This window comes from Rhinolophus ferrumequinum (genome assembly GCF_004115265.2).
Source record: "Rhinolophus ferrumequinum isolate MPI-CBG mRhiFer1 chromosome 13 unlocalized genomic scaffold, mRhiFer1_v1.p Super_scaffold_3, whole genome shotgun sequence".
Taxonomy (NCBI): domain Eukaryota; kingdom Metazoa; phylum Chordata; class Mammalia; order Chiroptera; family Rhinolophidae; genus Rhinolophus; species Rhinolophus ferrumequinum.
In genome coordinates, this window is record NW_022680356.1 from 936817 (window position 1) to 955576 (window position 18760).

Genomic DNA, 18760 nt, shown 5'->3' on the forward strand with positions numbered 1-18760 from the left:
AAACAAACAAACCAAAAAAAAAGAAAGAAAGAAAACCAAGAAAATTCAGACAGGACCCAGAGTCTCCTAACATAAAAGGTGTCCAGATAGAATTAAAAAATACAGTGGGACTTCAGTTTTCGAACGTCTCTGTTGATGAACATTTCGGTTTACGAACACCGTGAATTTTATAGATCGATGGTATCATTAGATAGTAAAATTCATGCTAAATTTGCAGTTTTGGGGGTTGATTTTAAAGGTCTGCAGCGGATTAATCCATTTTGCATTACTTTCCATCGGAAAACCATGCCTCGGTTTTCGAATATTTCAGAACTCCATCGGTCTTCCGGAACGGATTACGTTCGAAAATTGAGGTACTACAGTACACATTATACTAAGAACCAGGAAAATAACTTAAATAAGAAAAGGCAACTAGCTGACACCACACCAAGATAAATCAGATGGTAGAAGTATCTAAAAAAGACTTTAAAGCAGCCATCATAAAAATGCATCAGAAAGCAATTACAGATTCTCTTGAAACAAATGAAAAAAAAAATTTTTTAATATCATCAAAGAAATAGAGGTTATAAGAGAAGAACCAAATGGAAATTATAGGACTGTAAAATGCAATACTAGAAAAACCTCTCACTGGATGGGCTCAATAGTGCCATGGACAAGAGAGAAGATAGAATCAATGAAACTGAGGAGACAGCAATAGAAATCATCCAGTTTGCATAACAGAGAGAGACTAGATTGAAAAAATTCTCTACCATGAATGATGACTGAATAACAAATTAGAAATCAAACACACTACAGAGAGGTTGTTTAATCAACAAAAGAGAACTAGTAGCTTTAAACAGTGACAAATAATTGAAAAGTAAAAAAGTTTAAATGACACCATTTATAATAGCATCAACAATGCAGGGAACAGATGGGGCAGGGAGGACTTTCAGGGCATGAAAACACTATATGATACTTTGATGGCGGACACATCATTATCCACATCCAAACCCATGAATGGATAACACCGACAGTGACCCTAACTAAACCATGGACTATGAGAGGTTATAATATATCCACATAGGTTCATGGCTTATAACAATGACCCACTCTTGTGGGAGGTGGCCGCGGGGGTGGGGCTGTGTGTGTGGGGGGGCAGGGAAATCTCTGTTTCTTCCTCTCAATTTTTCTGTGAACTTAAACTGCTGTAACAAAAAGTCTTTAAAAATACAGAGAGATAAATCCAATGAAGTTTAATTGAAAACTATAAGATTATTGTTGAGAGAAATTAAAAGAATCCTAAACAAATATCTATGGAATAAAAATCTTAATGCTTTTAAAGTCAGTTCTCTCCAAATTGATCTATGAAGCCAGTGCCATTTCAATACAAATCCCAGTAGAATTTTGTTCGTTTTATTTTTAAAACAAACGTTACTCTGTAATTTATTTGGAAAATTAAAGGACCAAAAAAAAATAATCTTGAATAAGAACATTTGTCAATACTTATTCTGAAGCTTCAGTGAACAAGAAGACAGTGTAAGATTTGTATACGCATAGATAAAACTGGCCAGTGAAAGAGAAAAGAAAAGCCTGGAAAACAGGCCACACATATTTAGTTACTTGGTTTGTGACACAAGGACACTGCCGTGCAGTGAAGACAGGATGGATGGTCTTTTCATAAACCCTTCTGGGCCAGCTGGATATTCATATTTTTAAAAAAATGAGTCTTGACTCTACCTCACACCAGACATAAAAATCAAATCAGGAAGATTGTAGATCTCAATGTGAAAGGTAAAATAACAAAACTTCTAAAAGATAGTATAAGAGAATAATTTCATGACTTCGGACACGAAAAAATTTTCTCAAATAGTACAAAAAGCACTAAGCAAAAGGAAAAGATCAATAAATTGGACTTCATTAGAACTAAGAACTGTTCATTAAGACACCATGAAGAGAGTGAAAAAGTAAGCGACTGTCGGAGAAGATATTTGCAAATCATAAACCTGATAAAAGATTTGTATCCAGAATGTATAAAAGATTTCCATAAATGATTAATAACCCAAATTAAAAAATGAGCAAAACGTGGCCAGGCACTTCAAAACAGAGGTGACACAATTTACCAGGGGTGCAAAGTAAAGTCACAAGGAGACACCCACTGAGTGTCTGACAATGAACAGACTAATCACCCCAAGTGCTGGAGAAGTTCACTGCCAGCCACCGCCCAGCAGGGTGCACACTGGCACGATCACTCAGGGGGACTGGCAGTTTACACAGCTGAGCACGTGGTGCATCCTGACTCAGCAATTCCACACCCATCGATACACTTGCATCTGTGCACTGGAGACCTGTAAACAGCACAGTTCTGTTTCCACGAAGTTCAAGAACAGACCAAGCTCATCAATGGGGAGAAAAGTGAAGATGTAGCTGTTTGGGGAACAAGACTGACAAGACGTATGAACAAGACGGACGAGGGGCCGGTAATGTCTTGTTTCTGGAACTGGTCAGTGATTTCCTAAGTTTGGACCGTTTGTGAAACTTCATCAAGCTCTCACACTTCTCATTTGTGCCCTTCTCTCTCTCTCTCTCTCTCTCTCTCTCTCTCTCTCTCTCTCTCTCTTTCTCTTTCTCTTTCTCTCTCTCTTACTTCAATAAGAGTTTACTTAAAAGAGCACACTCGGGTTTGCAAAGTTGAAAACCGCCTCAACATCCTCATTGCCTCACAGAGAGTATTTTATAGAATGTTAAAAAATGTTAGAAACTGAGATGTCCTCTCACTCTGAGCCAAAAACAAATTAATAGAAAATGAAGTGGGTTCGCAAATGGCTTATTTGTAGGCCGTCTATACCGAGTACCCTGAGCTCCTCCATGCAAAGACAGGCCAGCTTTCCTCTCAGCAGAGTGGCCAGCTGACCCGTCAGCCCATCGGCTTCACTGAGCCCTAGGAACTTGCCTACTCCTGGCGCCAGGCCTCTCACCTCTCATTCTGGTCCTCCCAGGGATCCCAGGGATGAGAGGCTCGGCATGCATGGTCAACCCTCCCTTGTGAGGGAACAGTTCACCAGTGACCTGTGTTTTCATCCTATGCTGATATCCCCTGACATGTGGAATTGGGGACAGAATTCTTGGAAACTTCCTCTCTGCCTGAAAACATATAGAAAGTTTCTGCTGAAATAAGAAAGATACTTGAACTTCAGAGACACTCGACTGAGACCATCCTGGCCTTTTTTTTGGAAAAGGGCTATAATTTGGAAAGTGTCTCCAGTGAAAGAAAGGGCCCATAAACCGGAAAGGTGGGTTTCTTCCACTGTGAGAGGCTTAGGGCTACCCGTCCCTACTCCTGCCACCCAGCGGGGTGACAGGTGTTGGTATAAGCGGCTGGACTCTTTCACAAGCCATCTTTGTGTAGCCCGTCATCTCCCCTCCCTACTAGTTGCTGAAGTTATGAGAGGGCAGCTGGGACGTTCAAGAACACCCAGCGTAGCCCCTGATTGCCCAGGAGGACCCAAGGCCTGGGAGGGAAAGGGACTTGCAAACTGAGCAGTAAGGACGCAGGGACACCTGGCAGTGACCCACACCAGGGGTTTGAGGACAAAGCAAGGTCTTGTTGATCCAAAGTTAGCTGTCACCTCCTCCCCTTGGCTCCTCTGCTTTGCTTCCTACCATCAACCTCAGGTCCCACAGCCCTGCAGTGGGCCAGGCCAGGTTGCCTGCGCGTCCTGCTGAAGCCAGTGGCCCCAGGCTCCACCTGAGGGGTAGGGGCAGGAGAGAGGCAGCCCTGCATGTGGAACAGAAGGACGGGCAAGCCGAGAAACACCCTGTCCTTGCAGGGCTCACAAAGGGTGTAACAAACAGTAAGGAAGTGCTTATTCTCTTCAAATTCCACCTGCGCCTCTTAACCTCTCCCGCCTCACTTTCCTCACCTGTAGAGCAGAGATGATGGTTGTAAACTGGCTGCTGTGAGAAGTGACAAGCGAGAATCGTGCCCATGACGCTGCATGTGGTGAGGGCAGGTGACCACCCAAGTAGGCCAGGGCCATTCTCCCAGTTTCTTAGATGAGAAAAGATGGCTCTTGGTACTTGCCCACGAGGTAGAGCCTGTCACTGGCCCAAGCTGACCACTGTGCTACCCAGCTGAGTGGAGAATCGGCTGCGGAGCCCTGGCTGGGGCTGGGAGAGGCACGAAAGGCAGATTTGACTGGTCAGCCTCTAGATGACAATTCCCTGACAAGACTGGGCGTGGGGGTGGGGGTGAGGGGCAGGTAGCCTCTTTGTGGAACAGACCTGGGCTGCCCAACAGGCTCTGACAGCCCTGGAAGTATTCCCCCTGGGATCTGTCAGTTGATGGTGAAATGTCCACTGTTAGAGAGCCATTCCTTTGGCTTAAATTCGGTTCTCTGTTAAAAGACAGAGAGCCCTTGTTGGCAGAGGAAAGTAATTAGCCTGGATTCCTAGCTCTGTGAGTTGCCTATAAGCAGGCATTAAAGAAGGTGTGAGGGGGAGAGCCCTACAGCTGCCTTGCTGTCTGGAAGGAAATAACAGCGAGAACACAGTTTAGAGAGAACACTCGGTTTTCAGATGTGCTGTGCCCGGTGCGTCCTCATTTCACACAGGGCCTCCTCTCTGTGTGTCCTGTGACACTCTGAACATTCCTGTGACGCAGGCATCTTACAGACAAGGAAACAGAAGCCGCTCCCCAGCGCGGTCCCGGGCAGCTGAGCAGCTGACACTGGGAGAGGGCGCTCCCAGGCCCAGGTGCTTCCTATCCCAGGCTGCTTTGCGTCATGGGGGGGGCCTGTAGAGTAAGGCCTGTGGATGCCAGAAGGGTGGATGGGGTGGGCTGCATTCAGGCTGGCAATGTTAGGCCTGGTTGGTTAACCCACAGGAGGCTGCTGGCTGTGGGCTTGTCTTTGCCTCTCCCTCCCCTGGCTCGCTATCTGTCTGTCGGGGACCTCGGTTCCCTCGGGCCTCAGCCGTCACCCCCAGACTCGCCTCAACACCATGCAGTTACCCTTTGCCTAATCTCCATGAGCGCATCTGCTGCGTTCTGTCTGCAGTCTGTCCCCCATCGCGAGTAGGTCAGTTCTTTCTCTGTCTGGATTCACCGTACCCTAGCACGAGACGGCCTGGTGTGGAGCAGGTGTTCAACAGGTAGCTGATGAGGGAGCGAATGGCCAGTGTGTCCTGTCACAGCCCACGATGACACTGTGGGACGCCTCGGAGGGGCACCCACGGCTCAATTGCAGCCACTCGTCCTGATCAAACACAGCAGCTGGTGTCCCAGGTGACGGTAACAGGTCACCTGGGCCCTGCTACTAAGGCTTCAGTGGAACCTGACGTGTTTAAAAGACAAAGATGTGGGAAACAAACTCATTTGTGTGGACAGAAGCTGTTCTGGGGATGACGCTATGCTGTGTTTTGATGAAGTGACATTTCAGGTTTGTGATTGGCGTTTGTCTGTAATATTTCCATTTCTGTTTCTAGGGTTTATTGGGATTATTTTTATTTCTACAAGAGACTGAAGGTAGGACAAGCAGTTCTTGGTCTCTCCCAATAAACCGGGCACCAGCGGCTGAAGCCCACGTGCTCGGCGCGACCCCAGGAAGCTGAACCTGACTGCATGGCGTCACTCAGCCCTCAGAGCATCCTCCGGGACAGACGAGAGACAGCGGCCACAAGCAGCTGCCATCCCAGCTCACACCCTCCTCCCTTTCCAGCTGTCGGGAGGCTCAGGTGGGCGTCAGACTCCCCCAGAACAGCTGGGCATCCCTTTGGCAGGGTGCCGCGCCACCTGCTTTGCTCTCTTCTAAGATGTGAGGCTCACCCTGCAAAATGGGGTGTTCCACTCTTGAAAAATCTGCCTCATCCCCCAGCAGTTTGGGAGTCCTCCCAGCCCGTGTGGGCCCTGCTCTGGCCTGGTGTGCTCAGTGAGGCCTGGCCGCCATGCTCCAATCCCCCCACTTTGTGGCGTTCCCGCCCCCAGCAAGACCAGCACTGGTGTGTTTCCACAGCCCTGGGGGGCGGGGGAACTCCTGCCAGAAGGTTCTCGTGAGATGTCCTGGGATCACATGCTGAAGGCTCGGGGGCCGCCAGGCTGGACACTCAGTAAGTCATAGGTGCCCTGAAATCTTTTTCTGTGGCGGACTCATGTTCTAGTCCTGCTTATGTCCCTCTGTAAATGCCACACTCCAAACTTGCTGTGCCAATATCTAACGTGATAAGCTCCCTCCTAAGCAGCCCACAGACCACACACAGTACACCTCCCCGTGGAGGATGTGAGGGCCACTAGCCTGAGGCCGCCCAGTAGCCCACTGGGCAGGATGAGAAGCTTCCAGGCCCATTTCAGCCATGTGCAGACAGAACCCCACTGGGAGGCCCACGCCTGAGACCGAGGTTATTCAGGGGACAGTCTGCCTGTGGAAGCTGAAGGGGGGGCTCCAAACACCAAGGCGTGGAACACTTACTCCCTCCCCACTTGAAGGCGGTCATCAGGAGACCGAATGAAAAGCCTTCTTCTGCTTTTCACTTCTTATGTGACCTCTTGAAAGTCAGACGCAGTGAGCCCAGGCTTTCCTCCTACATTGAGTGCTTTTCAGAGTCTGCTGTTGCCAGACTCTATAAGGGGCACAAGGCACATGTCAGTGGCTCAAACTGACTTGGTCTCTGCCCAGGGCAAGACCCACAAGAGGGATACTACAATGCAGGGGTGGAGAGGGAGAGCATGCGGAAGCCTTGACCCAACCTGGGGGGGAAAGGGGGGACAACAGGAGCAGAGCCCCCAGGTAGGGCTGGGATGGATAAAGGAGGGGTCGGTTCATTTCATGCGTCCATTTGACTGGGCTAAGGAATGCCCAGAAAGCTGGCAATGCATTGCCTCTGGGTGTGTCTGTCAGGGTGTTTCCTGAAGGGATTAGACTGGACTTCATAGACGGAGTGAAGCACATGTCCCTCCCCAGTGTGGCTGGGCCTCTTCCAAGCAGCCCTGGTTGGACACCCAAATAGAACAGAACGGAGAGGGTGAGCACGCTCCGAGCTTGAGATGACATGTCTGTCTCTCCTCCACTGCCCTCAGACGTGCCTCCTGGTTCTTGCCCTTTCCATCTCAGGTGGGACTCACGCTCTCAGCCCGCCTCTCAGGCCTGTGCACGGGCTGACTTTCACCAGCGGCCTTCCTGGGTCTCCAGCTGGCACACAGCTCACCGTGGCACTTCACAGCCTCTGCTGTAACAGATCAACTCTGTGTGTGCTGGTATGTGTACTGTCGGTGCTGGTCGTCTGGGAACCTGACTAGTACACAGGCCATGCTGTGCAGAAGGAGTCCCAGCCTCAGCAAAGGGCCAGAGCAGGAGAGGTTCTGGGCTTGGCAAGGATCTGAAGGACAGTCAGGGACAGGGACCAAAGGAGGAAGGGCAGAAGTGTCCCTGGAAAGGCAAGTCTAGCCAAGAAAGTGCAGAAGCCAATTCTCAGCCCATCCTGTGTGTGGACTTCTCTCTTGGGAGGAGGAGGTGACAGCAGGCAGGGGACTCATGTCAGGTGGTCTCTCACCCCTTTCAAATCTCTCCAGCCACTGATGGGGGCCTGGGCAAAGAGAGCCCGTGCTCAGCAAATGTGTGCACAAGCCTCTACACCCATGTTTATTTATAAGGCTGTTTCAGACGCTGGCCCATTTGGTGACCAGACACCGAGCCTGTCCTTGCGTGTAGCTGACAGTGGGCCAATAGGCAGGTGCAGCGGCAGAGGCGCAGGCTGCAGACAATGGAGGCTTTCATCCCACGACCAGTACTGATGCCAAGTCTGCAATTACAGGAAGACTCCTTACCCAACTCACACTCAACCCAATGAGCCAATGAGATGCGTGGTGTCTGGAGGTCCCTGGAACGAACCAATGAGATGCGTAGTGTCTGGAGGTTCCTGGAACGAGCCAATGAGATGCGTAGTGTCTGGAGGTCCCTGGAACGAGCCAATGAGATGCGTGGTGTCTGGAGGTCCCTGGAACGAGCCAATGAGATGCGTGGTGTCCGAGGTCCCTGGAACGAGCCAATGAGATGCGTGGTGTCTGTAGGTCCCTGGAACGAGCCAATGAGATGCGTGGTGTCCGAGGTCCCTGGAATGCCATGGTGTCTGTCCACTCCTGAGCTCGGGAAGGCCACAGGCTCAGGTTGTCAACTTTGCACTTTATCTGAAGCACTTTTCTGGCTCTGTCTGTGGCTCCGACGCCATACTCACACTGACTTAAAATGCTTTTCCCATCTCTAGTTCCCTTGGGCTGTGCATACGGATAAGAACAGATAGGGCGGGTTTAACGTCTGGACAGGAGTCATCATTTAAGGGGAAGTTCCAGCTGTAGGTCTGACTGAAGTGATCAGACATACAGACCGCCTTCCTCCTTGGCCTGCCATGAGTGTGGGAAAGGCTGGCTGCCACACTCAGCGACACAGCCCCTGCCGACTGCATCTCTGTTTTGTTTACTGCTCTGTTTGGAAGTCTGGGAAGAGAGAAGGAAGTTGCAGAGGTACCTCCAAACCCTTGGTTCTCAGGCCTCGTGACAGGAAACTGTGGGCATCCATGGTCGGCTGCACCTCGGGCGGCTGGGGGAGACCCAGGGGAGGGTAGGATACGGACCTGGTCCAGGATAGCTGTGCTCACTGACACTGACAGCCACTGAGTCCTCTCATTGCTGGGAGACCAAAGTTCCCTCTTCCTCACCTTCTCTCTGTGCTGCCCCAAACAGGGTGGGAGAGGGGAGATGACCGAGGAGGGGAGAAGCCTGGCCCACTGGCCAGGAGCCTCTGCAGGCATCATCTTCTAGGCACATGCCTTCTCTTTCTTTGCAAAGTTCCCATTTCATGGTAGGGAGGGGGCCAAGGATTGCTCTGGACAGTGCCATGATCTCAAAGCCAGAGCCTGGGGCATGCAGGACCCCAAACCCCATAAGAAGAGGGGCCTGCAAGGTAGGCGTGAATGCTGGGCGAGCCTCCAGGCATGCTGATGGTGATCGCACGGGGACACAGGCGGAGCATAGCTGGACAAATGGCAGTAGAAGGAACACACAGGAGAAGGCAGTCGAGGGAGGGGCTGATGGTTGCATCAGTGGTGGGCAGCAGTGTGGCTCTGAACTTCCTGGTGAGGAAAGGGAAACAGACAGGCAGTGGGCTTATTGTCACTAAGAGAAAATATACCAATTCTTCAGGGAACGTTTTTTCCCCGGCAACAATTCTTGGGAGAATTTATGTGACAGAACCCCCAGGGGGACATCCTTGTGCTAGAGGCCACCTGGCCTGGGGGCTGTGCACCAGGAAGAGGGCCAGGCAGCCATGCTGGCCGGGGGGCCGGGGAGGGCGGCACTGTGGGGCGAGCAGAGGCTGTCCTCAGTATCAGGGAGGGAGCTGGGAAGGTGGCCCCAGGACTTGAAGTTGAGGCTAGGGGCTATGACCCGCTGGTACCTGTTGCTTCACCGTCTGTGGGCCCTGCCTGGGTGACAGAGCCTGTACCCTCCTTAGGGACAGCAGGGAAGAGGGGGCCTGAGCCAGCTGGAAGAGGGAATCATAAAGGCCAGAATAAGGGGTCAGCATTTCACCAAAGCCAAGAATGAAGCCCTGGACCTCCAGGAGAAAGGAGGGAGCCTGGGGAATTCGTCAGGTGTGTGCAGTGAGCTCTGGGCCCTGAATCAGGTCAGGAATGAGAAAGTTGTGCCTGTGAGGAAGAAGGAAAGAGAGACTCAGGGGGAGGGGAGAGTAAGGAGGAGGGGTAAGGAAGGGGCAGATGGGGGATGGAAGGAGAAGAAGGGGAAGGGGAGGGAGGCAGAAGACATGAAAGCTGGGAGCATAGAGAGCAGGACAGGAGGGAAACGAGTCAGGGGTCAGGGCAGGGGCAAGGCCGAGACTGTGCCATGTAGTTTTCTGTTCTGCTATCTGGCTACATTCGTCTCAGAGGGCCCAGAAAATAAAAAGTTACCAGTCAAGTAGTGGTGTGGGAAGCCTCAGGAGCTGGTGGCCTGGGGACGGTCCTGGGTGAGACGCCGTGTTGGCAGTGAGGGAAGTGGTCCATGACGGGGGCTGTGTAGGGTGTTCCTAGGTCACAGACTGGATGGAGACAACTCAGAGAAGCTGTGGGTGATTCTGGCCATGGACCCCCTCAGCCCGAAACAGACCCACCAGTTTGGGGGCAGGAAGGGAAAGAAGCAGCAGCAGACCACAGGGCTGAGTGACTGGGAGACGGAGGGCTGGGGTTTACCATGGGGGAGCGTTGTCCCCAGTGAGACTCTCGCCTGACGGGAGGTCTGAGGACAGACTGAGTTTGCTGCCTGGCTTCTCTTCATCAGGCGCCCCAGAGGACTCCCCAGGGCTCCCCAGGAGTCAGCTCCCTGTAGTGGGGGGTGCTGTCCCCACTGAGCCTTCACCACACCCCAGCATGACTGCACAACCCAGCCACACAGGACTTGAGATGCCCTGACCCCGGAAAATCAAAGATGCTTCAGGGAATAGAAAAGCATCTTAAAAGATGCTTAATTTGACTCCTTCGAGATTTTAGGAAGACACTCTACCCCAAAACCATACAAACTGTGTCAAGGCTGTCTAACCATTAAAGAATAGATCCTTGATCACGTTTTGAATGCCTTTGAAGCGTCTCATCATCTTCCCTGTTCTCTGGTGCCCTACCCTCTTCTGGAAACAATTTAGAGCAAACTGTAACTTTGGAAGTGGACATAAATTTTTAGATATGTGAACCACTGTTTATCATTTTAACCAGAGTAAGAAATTATTTTTTTTACAGCTTGATTGTTAAGGTTTTGTAGAAAATGACAAGTTTTCATCAGAAAGAAGTGATCTAGCTACTGGAAATAGGGTTTTACAGAAACTCCAACATTTCCACTCACACCCAGGTGAGCATTGTCCGGAAAGCAGCCATGACTCAGCTGCTTCATGATAAACTTGAGTGTGAGTTCCCCTCCTCAGATTGAAAATTCACCCTTGGCGCACGCCCTGCGACATCTGCTCAGTGATGTCCCAATTACACTGAGTCACAGGGGAACCACAGGCTGCAAGTGGTGAAGAGTGGCCACCCGGGTGGGCTGCGTCACCTGTGCTGTGACTCAGCAACCAACAGACACCATCATGGAAGAGCAGAAAAAATAAAAGGACAGTTTGTCCATGAGAAATCACAATGACATGCTCATTTTGCGTTGTCGGTGGTGTGCTGCTGTTCAGGAGTGAACTGTCACACTCTCCAAACAAGCTGGTCAAAGCGGAAACCCTGGGCAGGCCGAGGTCAAGGCTGGCCTGGAAAAGCCAGGAGCAGCTGCATCCTTTGACCCCAGAAGACGCCCCTCTGTGTGGGAGCTGAGTGGCACCCTCCTGGGGTCAGTCTACCTGCCAGAGTTCCTCCTGCCCCAGCGTGTGGTACTTTTGACTGTGCAGAAAGGGAAGTCTCAGCCGGGAGACTAATCCTCCCAGGTCTCCCACTCTGGAAGCCACTTGTGGGCTGAGTGACAGGGAGCCCATCCCCCACGGGCCCTTCAAAACCAGAGCTGGAGCAGCCGCGGTTGAAACCTCTGGAAGGTCATGGTGATGCCAGCTGCAGGGGACTGTCCCCATGTCGTGGTGACCACAGTTGGGGGAGAAAGAATGTTTGGCACAGCTTATCTTTTGAAAACACACAGAGGAGTGTCAGCATGATCACCGTGCCCATGTGACTCACGCGGCACCCAGTCCTCGGAGGGTCAGCTTCTGGAAAGGAGGGGTCCTTGGCCTTTGGGGGGGCTAGGGAGCTAGGGCCAGCCACTCAAGACGTCTGTTGTGGGCCTCCCTGAGGAGTGCCTGGTCTGGAGGGAGCCCAGGAAGGGGACGCTTGCTCTCAGTCCTGGGAAGAGGCTCGGGAAGGTGACTCATCAGGCTGGGGTTCAGGCGAGGCCCCCCACAGGGAGCTTTCGCACTGAGCTTTGAAAGCTGGTTCTGAAGCTCCGCAGTGGAATTATTTTCCTTCTATCCTTCTCTCCAATTCTGGGTTCTCTACCTGGTCCTCCAGCAGCCCAGGGACTCAGCTGAGGTCTCCCATGTCAGTCTCTTATTCCCGTCCCTCCTGGGCCTCCCTCCTGAGTGCCATCTCCACCCTGTGCTCACAGCTACATCTGGGCTCTCCTTACCTGGGGCCTTGCTTTCTAGTTCTTAGGGGTTTGTCTGTGTGTGGCGTAAAAATGCCATGAAGAGACCAGAAAAGGAACATGAACTGCTCTCATAAAGCATTTCTAACATGGCCAAGAAGCAGGCCATCACAAGACAAAAAGAAAAGAACATGCCAGCAGTACAGTCAATTTGTAGATTAATAAATCGGCAATGATTTTAACATATGCTCATCGTCATGCGCTTTGGAAAACAGCTGACTGTGTGTGAAGTGTTCGGTTATGGGGGCCTAACCTCTGAGATGCGAATGAAAGTGACTGACCACTTCCTGAAAAATGCACAAAAACAAAACCATAGAACCAATACGCAAGTTTAGGGCACAGACTGCACCTCAGATCTGGAGACATCAGCCTCTGGCCTGTGTACACAGAAGAATCCCCACGTCCACATGGAACATTCTGGAAAGTGTGAAGGGAACCCTGTCACTAGGCCTCACTAGGAGGGACCTAGCTTTTTTGAGAATCGAAGGAGAGCCATGGATTTTTCCTGCCAATACAATGCACATATCCTAATTCATCTAAAATTTAGCATTCACTTTCAGAAGTTTCAGACTCTTCATGAAGGCCCTTCATGAAAATTCAACTCCGCTTTCCCATGACATTTAACTAACTGTGAGTCGAAGCACTCACTCCCACAGTGCCTCCATTCGGATGGTTCCTCTTCCATGGGGTGCCCCCCAGGTCCCCCAGCTGGAAATCCTCTCCCTCACTCACTCTGTGGCTTCTCACCCTGTGACTCCCGGGGCCAAGGCCGCGGGTTCACAGTACCTCTTGCCGTGGCACCTGGAGATGTCATTCTGTTTTTGAATAGGGCTCATGGAGTAAGGAATTCTGGGCCTCTTGTTCCATAGACTGGACATGTGGGCTTCCCCCAGAGGGTACACATTAAACCAGCTTGAGCGGGACACTTGGTTAGATCAAAGTTTGGATCAGAAACATAAAAGAACTAGCAGAAGAGCAACTGAGAAAACTCTGGGTGAGGAGACACCAAAAAGAGTGAGAATTTTTCATCTGTGAAGATGGTGGCTGGGAGGGCATCAATACAATACCAAGGAAGTCTTGAAGGCTGTCGATAGCACACACTGGGGTTTGCTTACCAAAATTGAAAATACTGAAATTAGGGGGGGGGTGGTAAAAGCAGAAAGAGACAGCATCTTGTATTGGCTTTAACACTAATTTGTGTAGTGGGTAAGGGAGACGTGGTCCTTGTTATCCTAAGAGGTTAGGTAAGTCATAGACACAAACAGGTTTAAGAACGATTTAGAGATTGCTGAAAGAACTTCAGAAGACCTGTATTGAGTCAGTAAGAAGACTTAGTATTGTTAAGATATCAATTCTACCCTAAGCAATCTACAGATTCCATGCAAACCCTATCAAAGTTTCAACAGCCTTTTTTACAGAAATAAAAAAAACCAATTCTCAAATTCATACAGAATCTCCAGGGGCCCCCAACACTCAGAACAATCTCCCCCCACCAAAAATAAATCAAAGTCATAGAACTTATATTTCCCGATTTCAAAACTTACTACATAGCCACAGTAATAAAACAGTGTGGCTCTGGCATAAGGACAGATGTGTAGACCAGTGGAAGAAAATTGGGAGTCTGGAAATAAACTCATACATCTGTGGCCAATAGATTTTTGACAAACGTGCCAAGTCCATTCAATGGGCAGAGAACAATGTCTTCAACAAATGGTGTTGGGACAACTGGATGTCTACATGCAAAAGAGTGACGTGGGACCCCCTATATACATCATACACACAGATTAAGTCCAAATGGATCAAAGACCTTAATATGAAAGCTGAAAACATAAAACCCTTAGAAGAAAACATAGGGGTAAATCTTCATAACATCATTTGGCGATGGATTCTTAGATCGGACACCAAAGGCATAAGCAACAAAAGAAAAAATAGATAAATCGGACTTCATCACAATTAAAAACTTGTACACCAAAGGACATTATCAAGAAAGTAAGAAGAAATTTGTAGAATGGAAGAAAACATTTACAAGTAATCTATCTGATAGGGATTTAATATCCAGAATATATGAGTAGAAACTACTCCTACAACTCAACAACAAAAAGACCAACAACTCAATTGAAAAATGTGCAAAGGATTTAATCAGATATTTCTCTAAAGAAGATACACGACTGGCCAGAAAGCACATAAAAAGATGTTCAAAATCATTAGTTATTAGGAAATACAAATCAAAACCACAGTAACCTGCTACTTCACACCCACTAAGGTGGCAGTAATAGTAACTAAAAACAAAAGGAAAATAATAAGTGTTGGAGAAGATGTGGTGAAATGTGAAAGGACACTTGTTTGTGGCTGGTAGGGATGTAAAATGGGGCAGCTGTGGAAAACCATCCGGCAGCTCCTCAAAACACTAAACATAGAATTAGGGTGAACCCGAGAGGACTGAAACCAGGGAGTCAGACAGATGTTGGAATGAGAGTGTCAACAGCAGCTAAAGGGTGGAAACAATTCAGGTGTCCATCAACAGGTGACTAAATAAACAAAATGTGGTCTCTACTCACAATGGAAAAGTATTCAGCCCTCAACAGGAATGAAGTCAGACACACACTACAGCATGGATGAGCCTTGAAGACATTGCTATTGAATGAAGGCAGACATGAAAGGACAAATACTATGTGACTCCACTTAGATGAGGTCCCCAGAATAAGAAAATTTGGAGGGTCAGAAAGCAGAATGGTGGTTACCAAGAGCTGGGGATTTCATGTTTAATGGGGACAGAGTTTCCTTTTGAGGGGATGGCAAAGTTTTGAAAATAGATAGTGGTGATGAATGTACTTAATGTCACTGAGTTGTACACTTTTTTCCAAGAAAGACTTAAAGAAATGTGTGTATTATACTCTCAGCATAGGTCGTAGACAACATGGTGGGATGAACCACCAACCTTTGCAGGCCACGGTCTGTCCCAGAGCCTCTGTGGGGCACCAGTGTGAGTGACGCTTCCAGACTGGAGGGGCTTGCCCACACAGGGAGGCACCCTTGGGTCCATGTGACTGGCTGAGGCTGAGCATTCGGTTCTGCAGGGACCTTCCTCAGGGCCAGCAGAGGTGGTGACTGCAGATGTTCCTCAGGCAGAATGAAATAGCTGTCCCATTTCTGGGGAAGCCAGAGCTGCTGGCCACGGGTGTGATTTGAGCACAGATGTCACTTCAGTAGGGAAAGTCCTCCAGCCACAAAGAGTCACTTTTTAGAGGAATAACAACAAAGGAGCCTACGTTCTGTTAATTTACTGGTAAGAAAGAAACACACACACACACACACACACACACACACACACACACACACCAGTTCCCTGTTAGCTGTGACTCCCCTCTGCGTTGGCAACGCTGACGGCCAGGACTTCCCGTCTCTTTCCCGGATGGCATGTACAGCCAGGTTCTCGTCATGGGCCCACAGAGCTCTAAGGCATGTCACGATAGGCCAGGCAGTGTCCCCGGCAGTCTCAGTTAGGGTTCCATCCCTGCAAGACAGAGGCCACAGCGAGCTCGGAAAGTATGCAGTGGAAGGTGATGAGGGGCTGGGGGAACATGGGGGTGGGGAGGCACCTGGGAATGCAGGAAGCACTGCCCTTCCTCATGGCAGCGACCACCTGTCCCAGGTCCCAACAGGACGTGCTGACCTTGTGTCATTGCCACACCCTGGGTGAGGGCCTCCCAGCCAGAGTGTGTCACAAACACTTCTGTGAGTGGCCCAGGCCAAGGACACAACGGGTTGTGCTTCCTAGACTTCCATGGTAACACCAAACACAGGGAGACACCATCCTTTACAGGACCCTGGGGGCCAGTAAGAGGCAGGAATGGATGGGGAACCGCTAACACCCAGGGCGATATTTTATGAAATGATCCCCCTTCCTGAAGAAACATCAGCCTCCATGGAACTGAAAACAGGGTCAGGACCCTCATAGGCTTTGTAAGTACTATCTCCTCTCTTGGAGTCTTGGGGTGCTTGCCATCTGGCAGCCGGTGCCTGGTAGGAAATCCATGGGTCTTTCCCTCTGCTTTTCCACAGAAAGATGATGACCCCGCTACCTGTGTCCCAAATGTCTTGGCATCACGGCCACCGACCCTGGATGGAGAGGCGCTGCTTCCCCGAGCAAGCACGGAGCGGGCCCCTGGGCAGACATGGAGTCTGGTGATGTCACCCTCATCTCCTCATGCAGCTGATCATTAGGACACAAGATGACTCTCCTGGGACGAGTGACAAGTGCGACCTGTTTCCTCCTGGTCTCAGCATCCTGCGTGTAGGTGCTGTGGCCAGGTCAAAGGCGGACAGGAAGCCAAGAGGGGCATCGGGGGCTGGCTGGCTGGCAGAGGGGCACTCAGGGCCTGGGAGGGGTTGGAGGACAGGCCAGAGTCGGGCTGCAGGAGCAGGGGCTGAGCTCAGTCACAAAGGGAAAGTCTCAGAGGAGGCGGCCAGCCAGGTGGCGATCAGGAGAGGGAAAGTAAATAGGTGACTCCGTGCTAGGCCCACCACCCCAGGAACGTGCCAACCCTAAGACAGTCCCCTTTTAGTGCGTGAAGATGGGCACAGCCCTCACCTCCTCAGGGTGGGGCACAGAGCCAGCAGCTTGACCCCCGGTCCCCTCAGTAAGAGGAGCCAGTAAAGAGGACATGAATGAGGGCAAGTGGGAATATGGGACAGGCAGGAGGCCTTCCTGGGAGTTAGGAACCGGAGGCTGAGCTTCAGCTGCCTGAGTCTTTCTCTGTCCCTTCTTATCCCCTCCTGAAATGACTGAGTGACAGCTGCTGCACTGACATTTGTACTTTGACCCCATGACACAGCCAGGTTTTACAGAGGTGAAGTTTCCAGTATGACTGGAATTCAAGGCCAGGTCACAGCTCAATGCATAAGCATCCAGCAGGACGGTGGGTCTCACAGTTCTGTCACTGGGACGACAGTTTGTGTAGGTGGGGAGGGCGTGACCCTGAGCGCCACCCACCCAGGCAGAGGGCCTGAGGAAGGTGCCCTGTGGTTGGTCCTGTGGCCCCTGCTACCCCATGTCAGGGGTAAAACCATCCGGGCTTGTCCTCTCAAGAGGCACGCGTTACAATTTGCAGAGAACATGTTACATGGTCCCCTGCCAGCCCTGGACAGTGTGTTCTTACTTGCACTGATGTACCCTTTTCCTGTGATATTTGAAATCTTGCAAAGATGAGGCTGCACCAGATTACACTGACAATTGTTAAAGTTCAGTCCGTATTTTCTCTCTCTCCTTCTCAACCCACTGTCTAAAACAAGAACTTGCGTTAGAACAAAAAGGTTGGTACAGTAGCCGCTAACAAGAGTTCTGCACAGATCCTGTCCTGGGACTATGCCAGGAGTCTCGGTTACTGGTCGCATTTAACAGATGAGGAAACTGAGACTCAGAGAGGGGAGGTGAGCAGCACTGGGTCACAAAGCTGAGACAGCAACTCAAGGAGATGAACCTGCAGGGTTGGACTCCAGCTCACACTCATAACACTTAGATGTAACACTGCTACCTCCCCCGCCCCCACTCTGGACCCCGGTGGTCCCACTAATTGGAAGAGATTGCTCAAGCAAGAATTCAATATTACTGGGGATATACTTACACAGCACACTGTACCCCTGCCCCTAATATCTGAATTACGCATATATCCAATTATTCCCAGATCTCCCACAATTGCCACCCAGTGCTCTTTTGGCATTAGATAAATGCATGTGGCAGCTATGGCCTTCAGGACGGTCCTCAAAGGAGGTTAGGATTCGCTCACTGGTTCTCAGTTGCCTAACTGGTAAACCAGTGTGAACACCAAATATGTATTCGCTGTGTGTTTGTTGAGCAGTGCTGCTTGGAGCGGTGGGGAGGCGGAGGGACACTTAGAAAGTTAAGGCGAAACTCAGTGTACACTGTCCATTTCAAGATGAGACGACAAAGAAATGTCTCGTCGCTTCTGACATTGGCTGCCGTTCCTGGGTGTCCTTCTCTGATGAGCACGGGAAGTGCTGTCCTTGGGTCGAGGGCACTGCCTAAAACCTGCGGCTGCCTGAGTGTGGCCAGTTAGGGCTTTCACCACTAATTAAGCTCAGCTTGTTCAGAAGACACGGCCTTCCTGGCCGAGGGATGCAGGCTCCACACCTCCAGGAAAGAGGCCACCTGTGTCCCGGGCCCTCATCTTTGCACATGGCTGGAGTCACGCTCCGTCTTGGTACTCAGCCATCCGGGACAAGTCCAGTCCTAACTGAACCCAAACCAAGTCACACGTGGGGATTGCAGTTTCCAAATGTTTGTGCTGCTAATAAAGTCACATATTAATGATAATAATGAACACAAACCAAACAACCAACATCAAAAGACACAGGTGTGAAGCAGGCTAATCCTAGCAGCCAGAAGGAAACGGTCCTCTGAGAACCCGCTGGAGGGAGGGGCTTGTGTCATGCACTGAGAACTGGGCCTCAGGGGACAGGTCCTGTCTACCGTAGTTTGGGATCAGGCAGCGACCGGGAGCTCCTCCAGGCCCACCTCCCTGGTCCTCAGGCTTCCCTGGGTGGCTCTGTGGCATTCCCATGCTGCTCTATGGGGAGAGAGGACAGTGCCAGGGCCCTGCTTCA

The 18760-nt window shown here is 50.5% G+C and overlaps 1 long non-coding RNA gene across 1 annotated transcript in view; it reads left to right on the plus strand.

Annotated features, from left to right (window-relative positions):
- LOC117019315 (uncharacterized) overlaps positions 1-17208 on the plus strand; it is a 35750-nt gene extending 18542 nt beyond the window's left edge. The window contains exons 2-3 of the long non-coding RNA XR_004422474.1: positions 5461-5709; positions 16199-17208. This is a non-coding gene — a long non-coding RNA (uncharacterized LOC117019315). The remainder of the gene's footprint in view (positions 1-5460; positions 5710-16198) is intronic.
- Positions 17209-18760: the final 1552 nt, after the last annotated feature.